The sequence below is a fragment of the Anomaloglossus baeobatrachus genome, chromosome 3 (genome assembly GCF_048569485.1).
Source record: "Anomaloglossus baeobatrachus isolate aAnoBae1 chromosome 3, aAnoBae1.hap1, whole genome shotgun sequence".
Taxonomy (NCBI): Eukaryota; Metazoa; Chordata; class Amphibia; order Anura; family Aromobatidae; genus Anomaloglossus; species Anomaloglossus baeobatrachus.
The window spans coordinates 131880984-131897269 of NC_134355.1; the positions used below are offsets into that span (position 1 = coordinate 131880984).

General features: G+C 55.6%; 35 non-coding genes across 35 annotated transcripts; all 35 read right to left on the reverse strand.

Annotated features, from left to right (window-relative positions):
* Positions 1 to 273: 273 nt before the first annotated feature.
* Positions 274 to 389, reverse strand: LOC142298191 (U5 spliceosomal RNA). Its single transcript, XR_012752403.1, has one exon. It is a non-coding gene; the product is annotated as a U5 spliceosomal RNA (small nuclear RNA).
* A 345-nt stretch (positions 390 to 734) lies between these two features.
* Positions 735 to 850, reverse strand: LOC142297854 (U5 spliceosomal RNA). The gene has a single exon (XR_012752120.1). It is a non-coding gene; the product is annotated as a U5 spliceosomal RNA (small nuclear RNA).
* Positions 851 to 1195: 345 nt separating this feature from the next.
* Positions 1196 to 1311, reverse strand: LOC142298192 (U5 spliceosomal RNA). The gene has a single exon (XR_012752404.1). It is a non-coding gene; the product is annotated as a U5 spliceosomal RNA (small nuclear RNA).
* Positions 1312 to 1656: 345 nt separating this feature from the next.
* LOC142298194 (U5 spliceosomal RNA) lies at positions 1657 to 1772 on the reverse strand. Its single transcript, XR_012752406.1, has one exon. It is a non-coding gene; the product is annotated as a U5 spliceosomal RNA (small nuclear RNA).
* A 345-nt stretch (positions 1773 to 2117) lies between these two features.
* LOC142298196 (U5 spliceosomal RNA) lies at positions 2118 to 2233 on the reverse strand. Its single transcript, XR_012752407.1, has one exon. It is a non-coding gene; the product is annotated as a U5 spliceosomal RNA (small nuclear RNA).
* A 345-nt stretch (positions 2234 to 2578) lies between these two features.
* On the reverse strand, positions 2579 to 2694 carry LOC142297808 (U5 spliceosomal RNA). The gene has a single exon (XR_012752079.1). It is a non-coding gene; the product is annotated as a U5 spliceosomal RNA (small nuclear RNA).
* A 345-nt stretch (positions 2695 to 3039) lies between these two features.
* On the reverse strand, positions 3040 to 3155 carry LOC142297855 (U5 spliceosomal RNA). The gene has a single exon (XR_012752121.1). It is a non-coding gene; the product is annotated as a U5 spliceosomal RNA (small nuclear RNA).
* Positions 3156 to 3499: 344 nt separating this feature from the next.
* LOC142298197 (U5 spliceosomal RNA) lies at positions 3500 to 3615 on the reverse strand. Its single transcript, XR_012752408.1, has one exon. It is a non-coding gene; the product is annotated as a U5 spliceosomal RNA (small nuclear RNA).
* Positions 3616 to 3960: 345 nt separating this feature from the next.
* LOC142297592 (U5 spliceosomal RNA) lies at positions 3961 to 4076 on the reverse strand. Its single transcript, XR_012751870.1, has one exon. It is a non-coding gene; the product is annotated as a U5 spliceosomal RNA (small nuclear RNA).
* Positions 4077 to 4421: 345 nt separating this feature from the next.
* On the reverse strand, positions 4422 to 4541 carry LOC142297893 (U5 spliceosomal RNA). The gene has a single exon (XR_012752158.1). It is a non-coding gene; the product is annotated as a U5 spliceosomal RNA (small nuclear RNA).
* Positions 4542 to 4886: 345 nt separating this feature from the next.
* LOC142297856 (U5 spliceosomal RNA) lies at positions 4887 to 5002 on the reverse strand. The gene has a single exon (XR_012752122.1). It is a non-coding gene; the product is annotated as a U5 spliceosomal RNA (small nuclear RNA).
* Positions 5003 to 5347: 345 nt separating this feature from the next.
* LOC142298198 (U5 spliceosomal RNA) lies at positions 5348 to 5463 on the reverse strand. Its single transcript, XR_012752409.1, has one exon. It is a non-coding gene; the product is annotated as a U5 spliceosomal RNA (small nuclear RNA).
* A 321-nt stretch (positions 5464 to 5784) lies between these two features.
* Positions 5785 to 5900, reverse strand: LOC142297641 (U5 spliceosomal RNA). The gene has a single exon (XR_012751918.1). It is a non-coding gene; the product is annotated as a U5 spliceosomal RNA (small nuclear RNA).
* A 345-nt stretch (positions 5901 to 6245) lies between these two features.
* LOC142297699 (U5 spliceosomal RNA) lies at positions 6246 to 6361 on the reverse strand. Its single transcript, XR_012751973.1, has one exon. It is a non-coding gene; the product is annotated as a U5 spliceosomal RNA (small nuclear RNA).
* Positions 6362 to 6706: 345 nt separating this feature from the next.
* LOC142297642 (U5 spliceosomal RNA) lies at positions 6707 to 6822 on the reverse strand. Its single transcript, XR_012751919.1, has one exon. It is a non-coding gene; the product is annotated as a U5 spliceosomal RNA (small nuclear RNA).
* Positions 6823 to 7167: 345 nt separating this feature from the next.
* Positions 7168 to 7283, reverse strand: LOC142297700 (U5 spliceosomal RNA). Its single transcript, XR_012751974.1, has one exon. It is a non-coding gene; the product is annotated as a U5 spliceosomal RNA (small nuclear RNA).
* A 345-nt stretch (positions 7284 to 7628) lies between these two features.
* On the reverse strand, positions 7629 to 7744 carry LOC142298199 (U5 spliceosomal RNA). Its single transcript, XR_012752410.1, has one exon. It is a non-coding gene; the product is annotated as a U5 spliceosomal RNA (small nuclear RNA).
* Positions 7745 to 8089: 345 nt separating this feature from the next.
* On the reverse strand, positions 8090 to 8205 carry LOC142297809 (U5 spliceosomal RNA). Its single transcript, XR_012752080.1, has one exon. It is a non-coding gene; the product is annotated as a U5 spliceosomal RNA (small nuclear RNA).
* A 345-nt stretch (positions 8206 to 8550) lies between these two features.
* On the reverse strand, positions 8551 to 8666 carry LOC142298200 (U5 spliceosomal RNA). Its single transcript, XR_012752411.1, has one exon. It is a non-coding gene; the product is annotated as a U5 spliceosomal RNA (small nuclear RNA).
* Positions 8667 to 9011: 345 nt separating this feature from the next.
* On the reverse strand, positions 9012 to 9127 carry LOC142298201 (U5 spliceosomal RNA). The gene has a single exon (XR_012752412.1). It is a non-coding gene; the product is annotated as a U5 spliceosomal RNA (small nuclear RNA).
* A 345-nt stretch (positions 9128 to 9472) lies between these two features.
* Positions 9473 to 9588, reverse strand: LOC142298202 (U5 spliceosomal RNA). Its single transcript, XR_012752413.1, has one exon. It is a non-coding gene; the product is annotated as a U5 spliceosomal RNA (small nuclear RNA).
* Positions 9589 to 9933: 345 nt separating this feature from the next.
* Positions 9934 to 10049, reverse strand: LOC142297518 (U5 spliceosomal RNA). Its single transcript, XR_012751800.1, has one exon. It is a non-coding gene; the product is annotated as a U5 spliceosomal RNA (small nuclear RNA).
* Positions 10050 to 10394: 345 nt separating this feature from the next.
* Positions 10395 to 10510, reverse strand: LOC142297643 (U5 spliceosomal RNA). The gene has a single exon (XR_012751920.1). It is a non-coding gene; the product is annotated as a U5 spliceosomal RNA (small nuclear RNA).
* A 345-nt stretch (positions 10511 to 10855) lies between these two features.
* On the reverse strand, positions 10856 to 10971 carry LOC142298203 (U5 spliceosomal RNA). Its single transcript, XR_012752414.1, has one exon. It is a non-coding gene; the product is annotated as a U5 spliceosomal RNA (small nuclear RNA).
* Positions 10972 to 11316: 345 nt separating this feature from the next.
* LOC142297615 (U5 spliceosomal RNA) lies at positions 11317 to 11432 on the reverse strand. Its single transcript, XR_012751893.1, has one exon. It is a non-coding gene; the product is annotated as a U5 spliceosomal RNA (small nuclear RNA).
* Positions 11433 to 11777: 345 nt separating this feature from the next.
* LOC142298204 (U5 spliceosomal RNA) lies at positions 11778 to 11893 on the reverse strand. The gene has a single exon (XR_012752415.1). It is a non-coding gene; the product is annotated as a U5 spliceosomal RNA (small nuclear RNA).
* A 345-nt stretch (positions 11894 to 12238) lies between these two features.
* Positions 12239 to 12354, reverse strand: LOC142298206 (U5 spliceosomal RNA). The gene has a single exon (XR_012752417.1). It is a non-coding gene; the product is annotated as a U5 spliceosomal RNA (small nuclear RNA).
* A 345-nt stretch (positions 12355 to 12699) lies between these two features.
* LOC142297609 (U5 spliceosomal RNA) lies at positions 12700 to 12815 on the reverse strand. The gene has a single exon (XR_012751887.1). It is a non-coding gene; the product is annotated as a U5 spliceosomal RNA (small nuclear RNA).
* A 345-nt stretch (positions 12816 to 13160) lies between these two features.
* On the reverse strand, positions 13161 to 13276 carry LOC142298207 (U5 spliceosomal RNA). Its single transcript, XR_012752418.1, has one exon. It is a non-coding gene; the product is annotated as a U5 spliceosomal RNA (small nuclear RNA).
* A 345-nt stretch (positions 13277 to 13621) lies between these two features.
* LOC142297562 (U5 spliceosomal RNA) lies at positions 13622 to 13737 on the reverse strand. Its single transcript, XR_012751841.1, has one exon. It is a non-coding gene; the product is annotated as a U5 spliceosomal RNA (small nuclear RNA).
* Positions 13738 to 14082: 345 nt separating this feature from the next.
* Positions 14083 to 14198, reverse strand: LOC142298208 (U5 spliceosomal RNA). The gene has a single exon (XR_012752419.1). It is a non-coding gene; the product is annotated as a U5 spliceosomal RNA (small nuclear RNA).
* A 345-nt stretch (positions 14199 to 14543) lies between these two features.
* On the reverse strand, positions 14544 to 14659 carry LOC142297811 (U5 spliceosomal RNA). Its single transcript, XR_012752081.1, has one exon. It is a non-coding gene; the product is annotated as a U5 spliceosomal RNA (small nuclear RNA).
* Positions 14660 to 15004: 345 nt separating this feature from the next.
* Positions 15005 to 15120, reverse strand: LOC142298209 (U5 spliceosomal RNA). Its single transcript, XR_012752420.1, has one exon. It is a non-coding gene; the product is annotated as a U5 spliceosomal RNA (small nuclear RNA).
* A 345-nt stretch (positions 15121 to 15465) lies between these two features.
* Positions 15466 to 15581, reverse strand: LOC142297696 (U5 spliceosomal RNA). Its single transcript, XR_012751970.1, has one exon. It is a non-coding gene; the product is annotated as a U5 spliceosomal RNA (small nuclear RNA).
* A 345-nt stretch (positions 15582 to 15926) lies between these two features.
* LOC142298210 (U5 spliceosomal RNA) lies at positions 15927 to 16042 on the reverse strand. Its single transcript, XR_012752421.1, has one exon. It is a non-coding gene; the product is annotated as a U5 spliceosomal RNA (small nuclear RNA).
* Between the last annotated feature and the right edge of the window lie 244 nt (positions 16043 to 16286).

The following is a 16286-nucleotide window of genomic DNA, read 5'->3' on the forward strand; positions in this document are numbered from 1 at the left end:
AAAGGGGAGGCAGGGGGTTGATGATGGCTAAACCAAACGGTACCACACAGCCAGCCCGGCGAGAGGCCATCTTCCCCAGGCTGCTCCCTTCTCTGAGCCCTCCTTTCCACCAGAGGGTCACCCCTTCAAACGAGCTTCCTGCTCCCCAAAAAGCGGGCCGTCCATGGCCACAATATTCAAATGAGGACCGCCTCCCTCCCAGCAGCAGCCACAGGAGTCAGCCTCCCACTACAGCCACCTCCCGCTCATTCTGTCGTTTAACCCAAAGAAGGAAACCCCAGCAAGCTGGAGCATGCAAAAATTGCCATAAAACTCAGTTTTGCTCCTCTCCACGGAAATCTTTAGTAAAAGGCGAAAGATTTTTACGTTCTGAAGAGAAACCAGAGTATATCAGGCAAGGGCCTCCTCCCGACCTAACACCCTGGCCGCAGCCCTCACTTGGCCCGGGGAGACCTCCTAGAAAAGGGGAGGCAGGGGGTTGATGATGGCTAAACCAAACGGTACCACACAGCCAGCCCGGCGAGAGGCCATCTTCCCCAGGCTGCTCCCTTCTCTGAGCCCTCCTTTCCACCAGAGGGTCACCCCTTCAAACGAGCTTCCTGCTCCCCAAAAAGCGGGCCGTCCATGGCCACAATATTCAAATGAGGACCGCCTCCCTCCCAGCAGCAGCCACAGGAGTCAGCCTCCCACTACAGCCACCTCCCGCTCATTCTGTCGTTCAACCCAAAGAAGGAAACCCCAGCAAGCTGGAGCATGCAAAAATTGCCATCAAACTCAGTTTTGCTCCTCTCCACGGAAATCTTTAGTAAAAGGCGAAAGCTTTTTACGTTCTGAAGAGAAACCAGAGTACATCAGGCAAGGGCCTCCTCCCGACCTAACACCCTGGCCGCAGCCCTCACTTGGCCCGGGGAGACCTCCTAGAAAAGGGGAGGCAGGGGGTTGATGATGGCTAAACCAAACGGTACCACACAGCCAGCCCGGCGAGAGGCCATCTTCCCCAGGCTGCTCCCTTCTCTGAGCCCTCCTTTCCACCAGAGGGTCACCCCTTCAAACGAGCTTCCTGCTCCCCAAAAAGCGGGCCGTCCATGGCCACAATATTCAAATGAGGACCGCCTCCCTCCCAGCAGCAGCCACAGGAGTCAGCCTCCCACTACTGCCACCTCCCGCTCATTCTGTCGTTCAACCCAAAGAAGGAAACCCCAGCAAGCTGGAGCATGCAAAAATTGCCATAAAACTCAGTTTTGCTCCTCTCCACGGAAATCTTTAGTAAAAGGCGAAAGATTTTTACGTTCTGAAGAGAAACCAGAGTATATCAGGCAAGGGCCTCCTCCTGACCTAACACCCTGGCCGCAGCCCTCACTTGGCCCGGGGAGACCTCCTAGAAAAGGGGAGGCAGGGGGTTGATGATGGCTAAACCAAACGGTACCACACAGCCAGCCCGGCGAGAGGCCATCTTCCCCAGGCTGCTCCCTTCTCTGAGCCCTCCTTTCCACCAGAGGGTCACCCCTTCAAACGAGCTTCCTGCTCCCCAAAAAACGGGCCGTCCATGGCCACAATATTCAAATGAGGACCGCCTCCCTCCCAGCAGCAGCCACAGGAGTCAGCCTCCCACTACAGCCACCTCCCGCTCATTCTGTCGTTCAACCCAAAGAAGGAAACCCCAGCAAGCTGGAGCATGCAAAAATTGCCATAAAACTCAGTTTTGCTCCTCTCCACGGAAATCTTTAGTAAAAGGCGAAAGATTTTTACGTTCTGAAGAGAAACCAGAGTATATCAGGCAAGGGCCTCCTCCCGACCTAACACCCTGGCCGCAGCCCTCACTTGGCCCGGGGAGACCTCCTAGAAAAGGGGAGGCAGGGGGTTGATGATGGCTAAACCAAACGGTACCACACAGCCAGCCCGGCGAGAGGCCATCTTCCCCAGGCTGCTCCCTTCTCTGAGCCCTCCTTTCCACCAAAGGGTCACCCCTTCAAACGAGCTTCCTGCTCCCCAAAAAGCGGGCCGTCCATGGCCACAATATTCAAATGAGGACCGCCTCCCTCCCAGCAGCAGCCACAGTAGTCAGCCTCCCACTACAGCCACCTCCCGCTCATTCTGTCGTTCAACCCAAAGAAGGAAACCCCAGCAAGCTGGAGCATGCAAAAATTGCCATAAAACTCAGTTTTGCTCCTCTCCACGGAAATCTTTAGTAAAAGGCGAAAGATTTTTACGTTCTGAAGAGAAACCAGAGTATATCAGGCAAGGGCCTCCTCCCGACCTAACACCCTGGCCGCAGCCCTCACTTGGCCCGGGGAGACCTCCTAGAAAAGGGGAGGCAGGGGGTTGATGATGGCTAAACCAAACGGTACCACACAGCCAGCCCGGCGAGAGGCCATCTTCCCCAGGCTGCTCCCTTCTCTGAGCCCTCCTTTCCACCAGAGGGTCACCCCTTCAAACGAGCTTCCTGCTCCCCAAAAAGCGGGCCGTCCATGGCCACAATATTCAAATGAGGACCGCCTCCCTCCCAGCAGCAGCCACAGGAGTCAGCCTCCCACTACAGCCACCTCCCGCTCATTCTGTCGTTCAACCCAAAGAAGGAAACCCCAGCAAGCTGGAGCATGCAAAAATTGCCATAAAACTAAGTTTTGCTCCTCTCCACGGAAATCTTTAGTAAAAGGCGAAAGATTTTTACGTTCTGAAGAGAAACCAGAGTATATCAGGCAAGGGCCTCCTCCCAACCTAACACCCTGGCCGCAGCCCTCACTTGGCCCGGGGAGACCTCCTAGAAAAGGGGAGGCAGGGGGTTGATGATGGCTAAACCAAACGGTATCACACAGCCAGCCCGGCGAGAGGCCATCTTCCCCAGGCTGCTCCCTTCTCTGAGCCCTCCTTTCCACCAGAGGGTCACCCCTTCAAACGAGCTTCCTGCTCCCCAAAAAGAGGGCCGTCCATGGCCACAATATTCAAATGAGGACCGCCTCCCTCCCAGCAGCAGCCACAGGAGTCAGCCTCCCACTACAGCCACCTCCCGCTCATTCTGTCGTTCAACCCAAAGAAGGAAACCCCAGCAAGCTGGAGCATGCAAAAATTGCCATCAAACTCAGTTTTGCTCCTCTCCACGGAAATCTTTAGTAAAAGGCGAAAGCTTTTTACGTTCTGAAGAGAAACCAGAGTACATCAGGCAAGGGCCTCCTCCCGACCTAACACCCTGGCGCAGCCCTCACTTGGCCCGGGGAGACCTCCTAGAAAAGGGGAGGCAGGGGGTTGATGATGGCTAAACCAAACGGTACCACACAGCCAGCCCGGCGAGAGGCCATCTTCCCCAGGCTGCTCCCTTCTCTGAGCCCTCCTTTCCACCAGAGGGTCACCCCTTCAAACGAGCTTCCTGCTCCCCAAAAAGCGGGCCGTCCATGGCCACAATATTCAAATGAGGACCGCCTCCCTCCCAGCAGCAGCCACAGGAGTCAGCCTCCCACTACAGCCACCTCCCGCTCATTCTGTCGTTCAACCCAAAGAAGGAAACCCCAGCAAGCTGGAGCATGCAAAAATTGCCATAAAACTCAGTTTTGCTCCTCTCCACGGAAATCTTTAGTAAAAGGCGAAAGATTTTTACGTTCTGAAGAGAAACCAGAGTATATCAGGCAAGGGCCTCCTCCCGACCTAACACCCTGGCCGCAGCCCTCACTTGGCCCGGGGAGACCTCCTAGAAAAGGGGAGGCAGGGGGTTGATGATGGCTAAACCAAACGGTACCACACAGCCAGCCCGGCGAGAGGCCATCTTCCCCAGGCTGCTCCCTTCTCTGAGCCCTCCTTTCCACCAGAGGGTCACCCCTTCAAACGAGCTTCCTGCTCCCCAAAAAGCGGGCCGTCCATGGCCACAATATTCAAATGAGGACCGCCTCCCTCCCAGCAGCAGCCACAGGAGTCAGCCTCCCACTACAGCCACCTCCCGCTCATTCTGTCGTTCAACCCAAAGAAGGAAACCCCAGCAAGCTGGAGCATGCAAAAATTGCCATAAAACTCAGTTTTGCTCCTCTCCACGGAAATCTTTAGTAAAAGGCGAAAGATTTTTACGTTCTGAAGAGAAACCAGAGTACATCAGGCAAGGGCCTCCTCCCGACCTAACACCCTGGCCGCAGCCCTCACTTGGCCCGGGAAGACCTCCTAGAAAAGGGGAGGCAGGGGGTTGATGATGGCTAAACCAAACGGTACCACACAGCCAGCCCGGCGAGAGGCCATCTTCCCCAGGCTGCTCCCTTCTCTGAGCCCTCCTTTCCACCAGAGGGTCACCCCTTCAAACGAGCTTCCTGCTCCCCAAAAAGCGGGCCGTCCATGGCCACAATATTCAAATGAGGACCGCCTCCCTCCCAGCAGCCGCCACAGGAGTCAGCCTCCCACTACAGCCACCTCCCGCTCATTCTGTCGTTCAACCCAAAGAAGGAAACCCCAGCAAGCTGGAGCATGCAAAAATTGCCATAAAACTCAGTTTTGCTCCTCCTTTTCAATGGAAATCTTTAGTAAAAGGCGAAAGATTTTTACGTTCTGAAGAGAAACCAGAGTATATCAGGCAAGGGCCTCCTCCCGACCTAACACCCTGGCCGCAGCCCTCACTTGGCCCGGGGAGACCTCCTAGAAAAGGGGAGGCAGGGGGTTGATGATGGCTAAACCAAACGGTACCACACAGCCAGCCCGGCGAGAGGCCATCTTCCCCAGGCTGCTCCCTTCTCTGAGCCCTCCTTTCCACCAGAGGGTCACCCCTTCAAACGAGCTTCCTGCTCCCCAAAAAGCGGGCCGTCCATGGCCACAATATTCAAATGAGGACCGCCTCCCTCCCAGCAGCAGCCACAGGAGTCAGCCTCCCACTACAGCCACCTCCCGCTCATTCTGTCGTTCAACCCAAAGAAGGAAACCCCAGCAAGCTGGAGCATGCAAAGATTGCCATAAAACTCAGTTTTGCTCCTCTCCACGGAAATCTTTAGTAAAAAGCGAAAGATTTTTACTTTCTGAAGAGAAACCAGAGTATATCAGGCAAGGGCCTCCTCCCGACCTAACACCCTGGCCGCAGCCCTCACTTGGCCCGGGGAGACCTCCTAGAAAAGGGGAGGCAGGGGGTTGATGATGGCTAAACCAAACGGTACCACACAGCCAGCCCGGCGAGAGGCCATCTTCCCCAGGCTGCTCCCTTCTCTGAGCCCTCCTTTCCACCAGAGGGTCACCCCTTCAAACGAGCTTCCTGCTCCCCAAAAAGCGGGCCGTCCATGGCCACAATATTCAAATGAGGACCGCCTCCCTCCCAGCAGCAGCCACAGGAGTCAGCCTCCCACTACAGCCACCTCCCGCTCATTCTGTCGTTCAACCCAAAGAAGGAAACCCCAGCAAGCTGGAGCATGCAAAAATTGCCATAAAACTCAGTTTTGCTCCTCTCCACGGAAATCTTTAGTAAAAGGCGAAAGATTTTTACGTTCTGAAGAGAAACCAGAGTATATCAGGCAAGGGCCGCAGCCCTCACTTGGCCCGGGGAGACCTCCTAGAAAAGGGGAGGCAGGGGGTTGATGATGGCTAAACCAAACGGTACCACACAGCCAGCCCGGCGAGAGGCCATCTTCCCCAGGCTGCTCCCTTCTCTGAGCCCTCCTTTCCACCAGAGGGTCACCCCTTCAAACGAGCTTCCTGCTCCCCAAAAAGCGGGCCGTCCATGGCCACAATATTCAAATGAGGACCGCCTCCCTCCCAGCAGCAGCCACAGGAGTCAGCCTCCCACTACAGCCACCTCCCGCTCATTCTGTCGTTCAACCCAAAGAAGGAAACCCCAGCAAGCTGGAGCATGCAAAAATTGCCATAAAACTCAGTTTTGCTCCTCTCCACGGAAATCTTTAGTAAAAGGCGAAAGATTTTTACATTCTGAAGAGAAACCAGAGTATATCAGGCAAGGGCCTCCTCCCGACCTAACACCCTGGCCGCAGCCCTCACTTGGCCCGGGGAGACCTCCTAGAAAAGGGGAGGCAGGGGGTTGATGATGGCTAAACCAAACGGTACCACACAGCCAGCCCGGCGAGAGGCCATCTTCCCCAGGCTGCTCCCTTCTCTGAGCCCTCCTTTCCACCAGAGGGTCACCCCTTCAAACGAGCTTCCTGCTCCCCAAAAAGCGGGCCGTCCATGGCCACAATATTCAAATGAGGACCGCCTCCCTCCCAGCAGCAGCCACAGGAGTCAGCCTCCCACTACAGCCACCTCCCGCTCATTCTGTCGTTCAACCCAAAGAAGGAAACCCCAGCAAGCTGGAGCATGCAATAATTGCCATAAAACTCAGTTTTGCTCCTCTCCACGGAAATCTTTAGTAAAAGGCGAAAGATTTTTACGTTCTGAAGAGAAACCAGAGTATATCAGGCAAGGGCCTCCTCCCGACCTAACACCCTGGCCGCAGCCCTCACTTGGCCCGGGGAGACCTCCTAGAAAAGGGGAGGCAGGGGGTTGATGATGGCTAAACCAAACGGTACCACACAGCCAGCCCGGCGAGAGGCCATCTTCCCCAGGCTGCTCCCTTCTCTGAGCCCTCCTTTCCACCAGAGGGTCACCCCTTCAAACGAGCTTCCTGCTCCCCAAAAAGCGGGCCGTCCATGGCCACAATATTCAAATGAGGTCCGCCTCCCTCCCAGCAGCAGCCACAGGAGTCAGCCTCCCACTACAGCCACCTCCCGCTCATTCTGTCGTTCAACCCAAAGAAGGAAACCCCAGCAAGCTGGAGCATGCAAAAATTGCCATAAAACTCAGTTTTGCTCCTCTCCACGGAAATCTTTAGTAAAAGGCGAAAGATTTTTACATTCTGAAGAGAAACCAGAGTATATCAGGCAAGGGCCTCCTCCCGACCTAACACCCTGGCCGCAGCCCTCACTTGGCCCGGGGAGACCTCCTAGAAAAGGGGAGGCAGGGGGTTGATGATGGCTAAACCAAACGGTACCACACAGCCAGCCCGGCGAGAGGCCATCTTCCCCAGGCTGCTCCCTTCTCTGAGCCCTCCTTTCCACCAGAGGGTCACCCCTTCAAACGAGCTTCCTGCTCCCCAAAAAGCTGGCCGTCCATGGCCACAATATTCAAATGAGGACCGCCTCCCTCCCAGCAGCAGCCACAGGAGTCAGCCTCCCACTACAGCCACCTCCCGCTCATTCTGTCGTTCAACCCAAAGAAGGAAACCCCAGCAAGCTGGAGCATGCAATAATTGCCATAAAACTCAGTTTTGCTCCTCTCCACGGAAATCTTTAGTAAAAGGCGAAAGATTTTTACGTTCTGAAGAGAAACCAGAGTATATCAGGCAAGGGCCTCCTCCCGACCTAACACCCTGGCCGCAGCCCTCACTTGGCCCGGGGAGACCTCCTAGAAAAGGGGAGGCAGGGGGTTGATGATGGCTAAACCAAACGGTACCACACAGCCAGCCCGGCGAGAGGCCATCTTCCCCAGGCTGCTCCCTTCTCTGAGCCCTCCTTTCCACCAGAGGGTCACCCCTTCAAACGAGCTTCCTGCTCCCCAAAAAGCGGGCCGTCCATGGCCACAATATTCAAATGAGGACCGCCTCCCTCCCAGCAGCAGCCACAGGAGTCAGCCTCCCACTACAGCCACCTCCCGCTCATTCTGTCGTTCAACCCAAAGAAGGAAACCCCAGCAAGCTGGAGCATGCAAAAATTGCCATAAAACTCAGTTTTGCTCCTCTCCACGGAAATCTTTAGTAAAAGGCGAAAGATTTTTACGTTCTGAAGAGAAACCAGAGTATATCAGGCAAGGGCCTCCTCCCGACCTAACACCCTGGCCGCAGCCCTCACGTGGCCCGGGGAGACCTCCTAGAAAAGGGGAGGCAGGGGGTTGATGATGGCTAAACCAAACGGTACCACACAGCCAGCCCGGCGAGAGGCCATCTTCCCCAGGCTGCTCCCTTCTCTGAGCCCTCCTTTCCACCAGAGGGTCACCCCTTCAAACGAGCTTCCTGCTCCCCAAAAAGCGGGCCATCCATGGCCACAATATTCAAATGAGGACCGCCTCCCTCCCAGCAGCAGCCACAGGAGTCAGCCTCCCACTACAGCCACCTCCCGCTCATTCTGTCGTTCAACCCAAAGAAGGAAACCCCAGCAAGCTGGAGCATGCAAAAATTGCCATAAAACTAAGTTTTGCTCCTCTCCACGGAAATCTTTAGTAAAAGGCGAAAGATTTTTACGTTCTGAAGAGAAACCAGAGTATATCAGTCAAGGGCCTCCTCCCGACCTAACACCCTGGCCGCAGCCCTCACTTGGCCCGGGGAGACCTCCTAGAAAAGGGGAGGCAGGGGGTTGATGATGGCTAAACCAAACGGTACCACACAGCCAGCCCGGCGAGAGGCCATCTTCCCCAGGCTGCTCCCTTCTCTGAGCCCTCCTTTCCACCAGAGGGTCACCCCTTCAAACGAGCTTCCTGCTCCCCAAAAAGCGGGCCGTCCATGGCCACAATATTCAAATGAGGACCGCCTCCCTCCCAGCAGCAGCCACAGGAGTCAGCCTCCCACTACAGCCACCTCCCGCTCATTCTGTCGTTCAACCCAAAGAAGGAAACCCCAGCAAGCTGGAGCATGCAAAAATTGCCATAAAACTCAGTTTTGCTCCTCTCCACGGAAATCTTTAGTAAAAGGCGAAAGATTTTTACGTTCTGAAGAGAAACCAGAGTATATCAGGCAAGGGCTTCCTCCCGACCTAACACCCTGGCCGCAGCCCTCACTTGGCCCGGGGAGACCTCCTAGAAAAGGGGAGGCAGGGGGTTGATGATGGCTAAACCAAACGGTACCACACAGCCAGCCCGGCGAGAGGCCATCTTCCCCAGGCTGCTCCCTTCTCTGAGCCCTCCTTTCCACCAGAGGGTCACCCCTTCAAACGAGCTTCCTGCTCCCCAAAAAACGGGCCGTCCATGGCCACAATATTCAAATGAGGACCGCCTCCCTCCCAGCAGCAGCCACAGGAGTCAGCCTCCCACTACAGCCACCTCCCGCTCATTCTGTCGTTCAACCCAAAGAAGGAAACCCCAGCAAGCTGGAGCATGCAAAAATTGCCATAAAACTCAGTTTTGCTCCTCTCCACGGAAATCTTTAGTAAAAGGCGAAAGATTTTTACGTTCTGAAGAGAAACCAGAGTATATCAGGCAAGGGCCTCCTCCCGACCTAACACCCTGGCCGCAGCCCTCACTTGGCCCGGGGAGACCTCCTAGAAAAGGGGAGGCAGGGGGTTGATGATGGCTAAACCAAACGGTACCACACAGCCAGCCCGGCGAGAGGCCATCTTCCCCAGGCTGCTCCCTTCTCTGAGCCCTCCTTTCCACCAGAGGGTCACCCCTTCAAACGAGCTTCCTGCTCCCCAAAAAGCGGGCCGTCCATGGCCACAATATTCAAATGAGGACCGCCTCCCTCCCAGCAGCAGCCACAGGAGTCAGCCTCCCACTACAGCCACCTCCCGCTCATTCTGTCGTTCAACCCAAAGAAGGAAACCCCAGCAAGCTGGAGCATGCAAAAATTGCCATAAAACTCAGTTTTGCTCCTCTCCACGGAAATCTTTAGTAAAAGGCGAAAGATTTTTACGTTCTGAAGAGAAACCAGAGTATATCAGGCAAGGGCCTCCTCCCGACCTAACACCCTGGCCGCAGCCCTCACTTGGCCCGGGGAGACCTCCTAGAAAAGGGGAGGCAGGGGGTTGATGATGGCTAAACCAAACGGTACCACACAGCCAGCCCGGCGAGAGGCCATCTTCCCCAGGCTGCTCCCTTCTCTGAGCCCTCCTTTCCACCAGAGGGTCACCCCTTCAAACGAGCTTCCTGCTCCCCAAAAAGCGGGCCGTCCATGGCCACAATATTCAAATGAGGACCGCCTCCCTCCCAGCAGCAGCCACAGTAGTCAGCCTCCCACTACAGCCACCTCCCGCTCATTCTGTCGTTCAACCCAAAGAAGGAAACCCCAGCAAGCTGGAGCATGCAAAAATTGCCATAAAACTCAGTTTTGCTCCTCTCCACGGAAATCTTTAGTAAAAGGCGAAAGATTTTTACGTTTTGAAGAGAAACCAGAGTTTATCAGGCAAGGGCCTCCTCCCGACCTAACACCCTGGCCGCAGCCCTCACTTGGCCCGGGGAGACCTCCTAGAAAAGGGGAGGCAGGGGGTTGATGATGGCTAAACCAAACGGTACCACACAGCCAGCCCGGCGAGAGGCCATCTTCCCCAGGCTGCTCCCTTCTCTGAGCCCTCCTTTCCACCAGAGGGTCACCCCTTCAAACGAGCTTCCTGCTCCCCAAAAAGCGGGCCGTCCATGGCCACAATATTCAAATGAGGACCACCTCCCTCCCAGCAGCAGCCACAGGAGTCAGCCTCCCACTACAGCCACCTCCCGCTCATTCTGTCGTTCAACCCAAAGAAGGAAACCCCAGCAAGCTGGAGCATGCAAAAATTGCCATAAAACTCAGTTTTGCTCCTCTCCACGGAAATCTTTAGTAAAAGGCGAAAGATTTTTACATTCTGAAGAGAAACCAGAGTATATCAGGCAAGGGCCTCCTCCCGACCTAACACCCTGGCCGCAGCCCTCACTTGGCCCGGGGAGACCTCCTAGAAAAGGGGAGGCAGGGGGTTGATGATGGCTAAACCAAACGGTACCACACAGCCAGCCCGGCGAGAGGCCATCTTCCCCAGGCTGCTCCCTTCTCTGAGCCCTCCTTTCCACCAGAGGGTCACCCCTTCAAACGAGCTTCCTGCGTCCCAAAAAGCGGGCCGTCCATGGCCACAATATTCAAATGAGGACCGCCTCCCTCCCAGCAGCAGCCACAGGAGTCAGCCTCCCACTACAGCCATCTCCCGCTCATTCTGTCGTTCAACCCAAAGAAGGAAACCCCAGCAAGCTGGAGCATGCAAAAATTGCCATAAAACTCAGTTTTGCTCCTCTCCACGGAAATCTTTAGTAAAAGGCGAAAGATTTTTACGTTCTGAAGAGAAACCAGAGTATATCAGGCAAGGGCCTCCTCCCGACCTAACACCCTGGCCGCAGCCCTCACTTGGCCCGGGGAGACCTCCTAGAAAAGGGGAGGCAGGGGGTTGATGATGGCTAAACCAAACGGTACCACACAGCCAGCCCGGCGAGAGGCCATCTTCCCCAGGCTGCTCCCTTCTCTGAGCCCTCCTTTCCACCAGAGGGTCACCCCTTCAAACGAGCTTCCTGCTCCCCAAAAAGCGGGCCGTCCATGGCCACAATATTCAAATGAGGACCGGCTCCCTCCCAGCAGCAGCCACAGGAGTCAGCCTCCCACTACAGCCACCTCCCGCTCATTCTGTCGTTCAACCCAAAGAAGGAAACCCCAGCAAGCTGGAGCATGCAAAAATTGCCATAAAACTCAGTTTTGCTCCTCTCCACGGAAATCTTTAGTAAAAGGCGAAAGATTTTTACGTTTTGAAGAGAAACCAGAATATATTAGGCAAGGGCCTCCTCCCGACCTAACACCCTGGCCGCAGCCCTCACTTGGCCCGGGGAGACCTCCTAGAAAAGGGGAGGCAGGGGGTTGATGATGGCTAAACCAAACGGTACCACACAGCCAGCCCGGCGAGAGGCCATCTTCCCCAGGCTGCTCCCTTCTCTGAGCCCTCCTTTCCACCAGAGGGTCACCCCTTCAAACGAGCTTCCTGCTCCCCAAAAAGCGGGCCGTCCATGGCCACAATATTCAAATGAGGACCGCCTCCCTCCCACCCGCAGCCACAGGAGTCAGCCTCCCACTACAGCCACCTCCCGCTCATTCTGTCGTTCAACCCAAAGAAGGAAACCCCAGCAAGCTGGAGCATGCAAAAATTGCCATAAAACTCAGTTTTGCTCCTCTCCACGGAAATCTTTAGTAAAAGGCGAAAGATTTTTACGTTCTGAAGAGAAACCAGAGTATATCAGGCAAGGGCCTCCTCCCGACCTAACACCCTGGCCGCAGCCCTCACTTGGCCCGGGGAGACCTCCTAGAAAAGGGGAGGCAGGGGGTTGATGATGGCTAAACCAAACGGTACCACACAGCCAGCCCGGCGAGAGGCCATCTTCCCCAGTCTGCTCCCTTCTCTGAGCCCTCCTTTCCACCAGAGGGTCACCCCTTCAAACGAGCTTCCTGCTCCCCAAAAAGCAGGCCGTCCATGGCCACAATATTCAAATGAGGACCGCCTCCCTCCCAGCAGCAGCCACAGTAGTCAGCCTCCCACTACAGCCACCTCCCGCTCATTCTGTCGTTCAACCCAAAGAAGGAAACCCCAGCAAGCTGGAGCATGCAAAAATTGCCATAAAACTCAGTTTTGCTCCTCTCCACGGAAATCTTTAGTAAAAGGCGAAAGATTTTTACGTTCTGAAGAGAAACCAGAGTATATCAGGCAAGGGCCTCCTCCCGACCTAACACCCTGGCCGCAGCCCTCACTTGGCCCGGGGAGACCTCCTAGAAAAGGGGAGGCAGGGGGTTGATGATGGCTAAACCAAACGGTACCACACAGCCAGCCCGGCGAGAGGCCATCTTCCCCAGGCTGCTCCCTTCTCTGAGCCCTCCTTTCCACCAGAGGGTCACCCCTTCAAACGAGCTTCGTGCTCCCCAAAAAGCGGGCCGTCCATGGCCACAATATTCAAATGAGGACCGCCTCCCTCCCAGCAGCAGCCACAGGAGTCAGCCTCCCACTACAGCCACCTCCCGCTCATTCTGTCGTTCAACCCAAAGAAGGAAACCCCAGCAAGCCGGAGCATGCAAAAATTGCCATAAAACTCAGTTTTGCTCCTCTCCACGGAAATCTTTAGTAAAAGGCGAAAGATTTTTACGTTCTGAAGAGAAACCAGAGTATATCAGGCAAGGGCCTCCTCCCGACCTAACACCCTGGCCGCAGCCCTCACTTGGCCCGGGGAGACCTCCTAGAAAAGGGGAGGCAGGGGGTTGATGATGGCTAAACCAAACGGTACCACACAGCCAGCCCGGCGAGAGGCCATCTTCCCCAGGCTGCTCCCTTCTCTGAGCCCTCCTTTCCACCAGAGGGTCACCCCTTCAAACGAGCTTCCTGCTCCCCAAAAAGCGGGCCGTCCATGGCCACAATATTCAAATGAGGACCGCCTCCCTCCCAGCAGCAGCCACAGGAGTCAGCCTCCCACTACAGCCACCTCCCGCTCATTCTGTCGTTCAACCCAAAGAAGGAAACCCCAGCAAGCTGGAGCATGCAAAAATTGCCATAAAACTCAGTTTTGCTCCTCTCCACGGAAATCTTTAGTAAAAGGCGAAAGATTTTTACGTTCTGAAGAGAAACCAGAGTATATCAGGCAAGGGCCTCCTCCCGACCTAACACCCTGGCCGCAGCCCTCACTTGGCCCGGGGAGACCTCCTAGAAAAGGGGAGGCAGGGGGTTGATGATGGCTAAACCAAACGGTACCACACAGCCAGCCCGGCGAGAGGCCATCTTCCCCAGGCTGCTCCCTTCTCTGAGCCCTCCTTTCCACCAGAGGGTCACCCCTTCAAACGAGCTTCCTGCTCCCCAAAAAACGGGCCGTCCATGGCCACAATATTCAAATGAGGACCGCCTCCCTCCCAGCAGCAGCCACAGGAGTCAGCCTCCCACTACAGCCACCTCCCGCTCATTCTGTCGTTCAACCCAAAGAAGGAAACCCCAGCAAGCTGGAGCATGCAAAAATTGCCATAAAACTCAGTTTTGCTCCTCTCCACGGAAATCTTTAGTAAAAGGCAAAAGATTTTTACGTTCTGAAGAGAAACCAGAGTATATCAGGCAAGGGCCTCCTCCCGACCTAACACCCTGGCCGCAGCCCTCACTTGGCCCGGGGAGACCTCCTAGAAAAGGGGAGGCAGGGGGTTGATGATGGCTAAACCAAACGGTACCACACAGCCAGCCCGGCGAGAGGCCATCTTCCCCAGGCTGCTCCCTTCTCTGAGCCCTCCTTTCCACCAGAGGGTCACCCCTTCAAACGAGCTTCCTGCTCCCCAAAAAGCGGGCCATCCATGGCCACAATATTCAAATGAGGACCGCCTCCCTCCCAGCAGCAGCCACAGGAGTCAGCCTCCCACTACAGCCACCTCCCGCTCATTCTGTCATTCAACCCAAAGAAGGAAACCCCAGCAAGCTGGAGCATGCAAAAATTGCCATAAAACTCAGTTTTGCTCCTCTCCACGGAAATCTTTAGTAAAAGGCGAAAGATTTTTACGTTCTGAAGAGAAACCAGAGTATATCAGGCAAGGGCCTCCTCCCGACCTAACACCCTGGCCGCAGCCCTCACTTGGCCCGGGGAGACCTCCTAGAAAAGGGGAGGCAGGGGGTTGATGATGGCTAAACCAAACGGTACCACACAGCCAGCCCGGCGAGAGGCCATCTTCCCCAGGCTGCTCCCTTCTCTGAGCCCTCCTTTCCACCAGAGGGTCACCCCTTCAAACGAGCTTCCTGCTCCCCAAAAAGCGGGCCGTCCATGGCCACAATATTCAAATGAGGACCGCCTCCCTCCCAGCAGCAGCCACAGGAGTCAGCCTCCCACTACAGCCACCTCCCGCTCATTCTGTCGTTCAACCCAAAGAAGGAAACCCCAGCAAGCTGGAGCATGCAAAAATTGCCATAAAACTAAGTTTTGCTCCTCTCCACGGAAATCTTTAGTAAAAGGCGAAAGATTTTTACGTTCTGAAGAGAAACCAGAGTATATCAGGCAAGGGCCTCCTCCCGACCTAACACCCTGGCCGCAGCCCTCACTTGGCCCGGGGAGACCTCCTAGAAAAGGGGAGGCAGGGGGTTGATGATGGCTAAACCAAACGGTACCACACAGCCAGCCCGGCGAGAGGCCATCTTCCCCAGGCTGCTCCCTTCTCTGAGCCCTCCTTTCCACCAGAGGGTCACCCCTTCAAACGAGCTTCCTGCTCCCCAAAAAGCGGGCCGTCCATGGCCACAATATTCAAATGAGGACCGCCTCCCTCCCAGCAGCAGCCACAGGAGTCAGCCTCCCACTACAGCCACCTCCCGCTCATTCTGTCGTTCAACCCAAAGAAGGAAACCCCAGCAAGCTGGAGCATGCAAAAATTGCCATAAAACTCAGTTTTGCTCCTCTCCACGGAAATCTTTAGTAAAAGGCGAAAGATTTTTACGTTCTGAAGAGAAACCAGAGTATATCAGGCAAGGGCCTCCTCCCGACCTAACACCCTGGCCGCAGCCCTCACTTGGCCCGGGGAGACCTCCTAGAAAAGGGGAGGCAGGGGGTTGATGATGGCTAAACCAAACGGTACCACACAGCCAGCCCGGCGAGAGGCCATCTTCCCCAGGCTGCTCCCTTCTCTGAGCCCTCCTTTCCACCAGAGGGTCACCCCTTCAAACGAGCTTCCTGCTCCCCAAAAAGCGGGCCGTCCATGGCCACAATATTCAAATGAGGACCGCCTCCCTCCCAGCAGCAGCCACAGGAGTCAGCCTCCCACTACAGCCACCTCCCGCTCATTCTGTCGTTCAACCCAAAGAAGGAACCCCCAGCAAGCTGGAGCATGCAAAAATTGCCATAAAACTCAGTTTTGCTCCTCTCCACGGAAATCTTTAGTAAAAGGCGAAAGATTTTTACGTTCTGAAGAGAAACCAGAGTACATCAGGCAAGGGCCTCCTCCCGACCTAACACCCTTGCCGCAGCCCTCACTTGGCCCGGGGAGACCTCCTAGAAAAGGGGAGGCAGGGGGTTGATGATGGCTAAACCAAACGGTACCACACAGCCAGCCCGGCGAGAGGCCATCTTCCCCAGGCTGCTCCCTTCTCTGAGCCCTCCTTTCCACCAGAGGGTCACCCCTTCAAACGAGCTTCCTGCTCCCCAAAAAGCGGGCCGTCCATGGCCACAATATTCAAATGAGGACCGCCTCCCTCCCAGCAGCAGCCACAGGAGTCAGCCTCCCACTACAGCCACCTCCCGCTCATTCTGTCGTTCAACCCAAAGAAGAAAACCCCAGCAAGCTGGAGCATGCAAAAATTGCCATAAAACTCAGTTTTGCTCCTCTCCACGGAAATCTTTAGTAAAAGGCGAAAGATTTTTACGTTCTGAAGAGAAACCAGAGTATATCAGGCAAGGGCCTCCTCCCGACCTAACACCCTGGCCGCAGCCCTCACTTGGCCCGGGGAGACCTCCTAGAAAAGGGGAGGCAGGGGGTTGATGATGGCTAAACCAAACGGTACCACACAGCCAGCCCGGCGAGAGGCCATCTTCCCCAGGCTGCTCCCTTCTCTGAGCCCTCCTTTCCACCAGAGGGTCACCCCTTCAAACGAGCTTCCTGCTCCCCAAAAAGCGGGCCGTCCATGGCCACA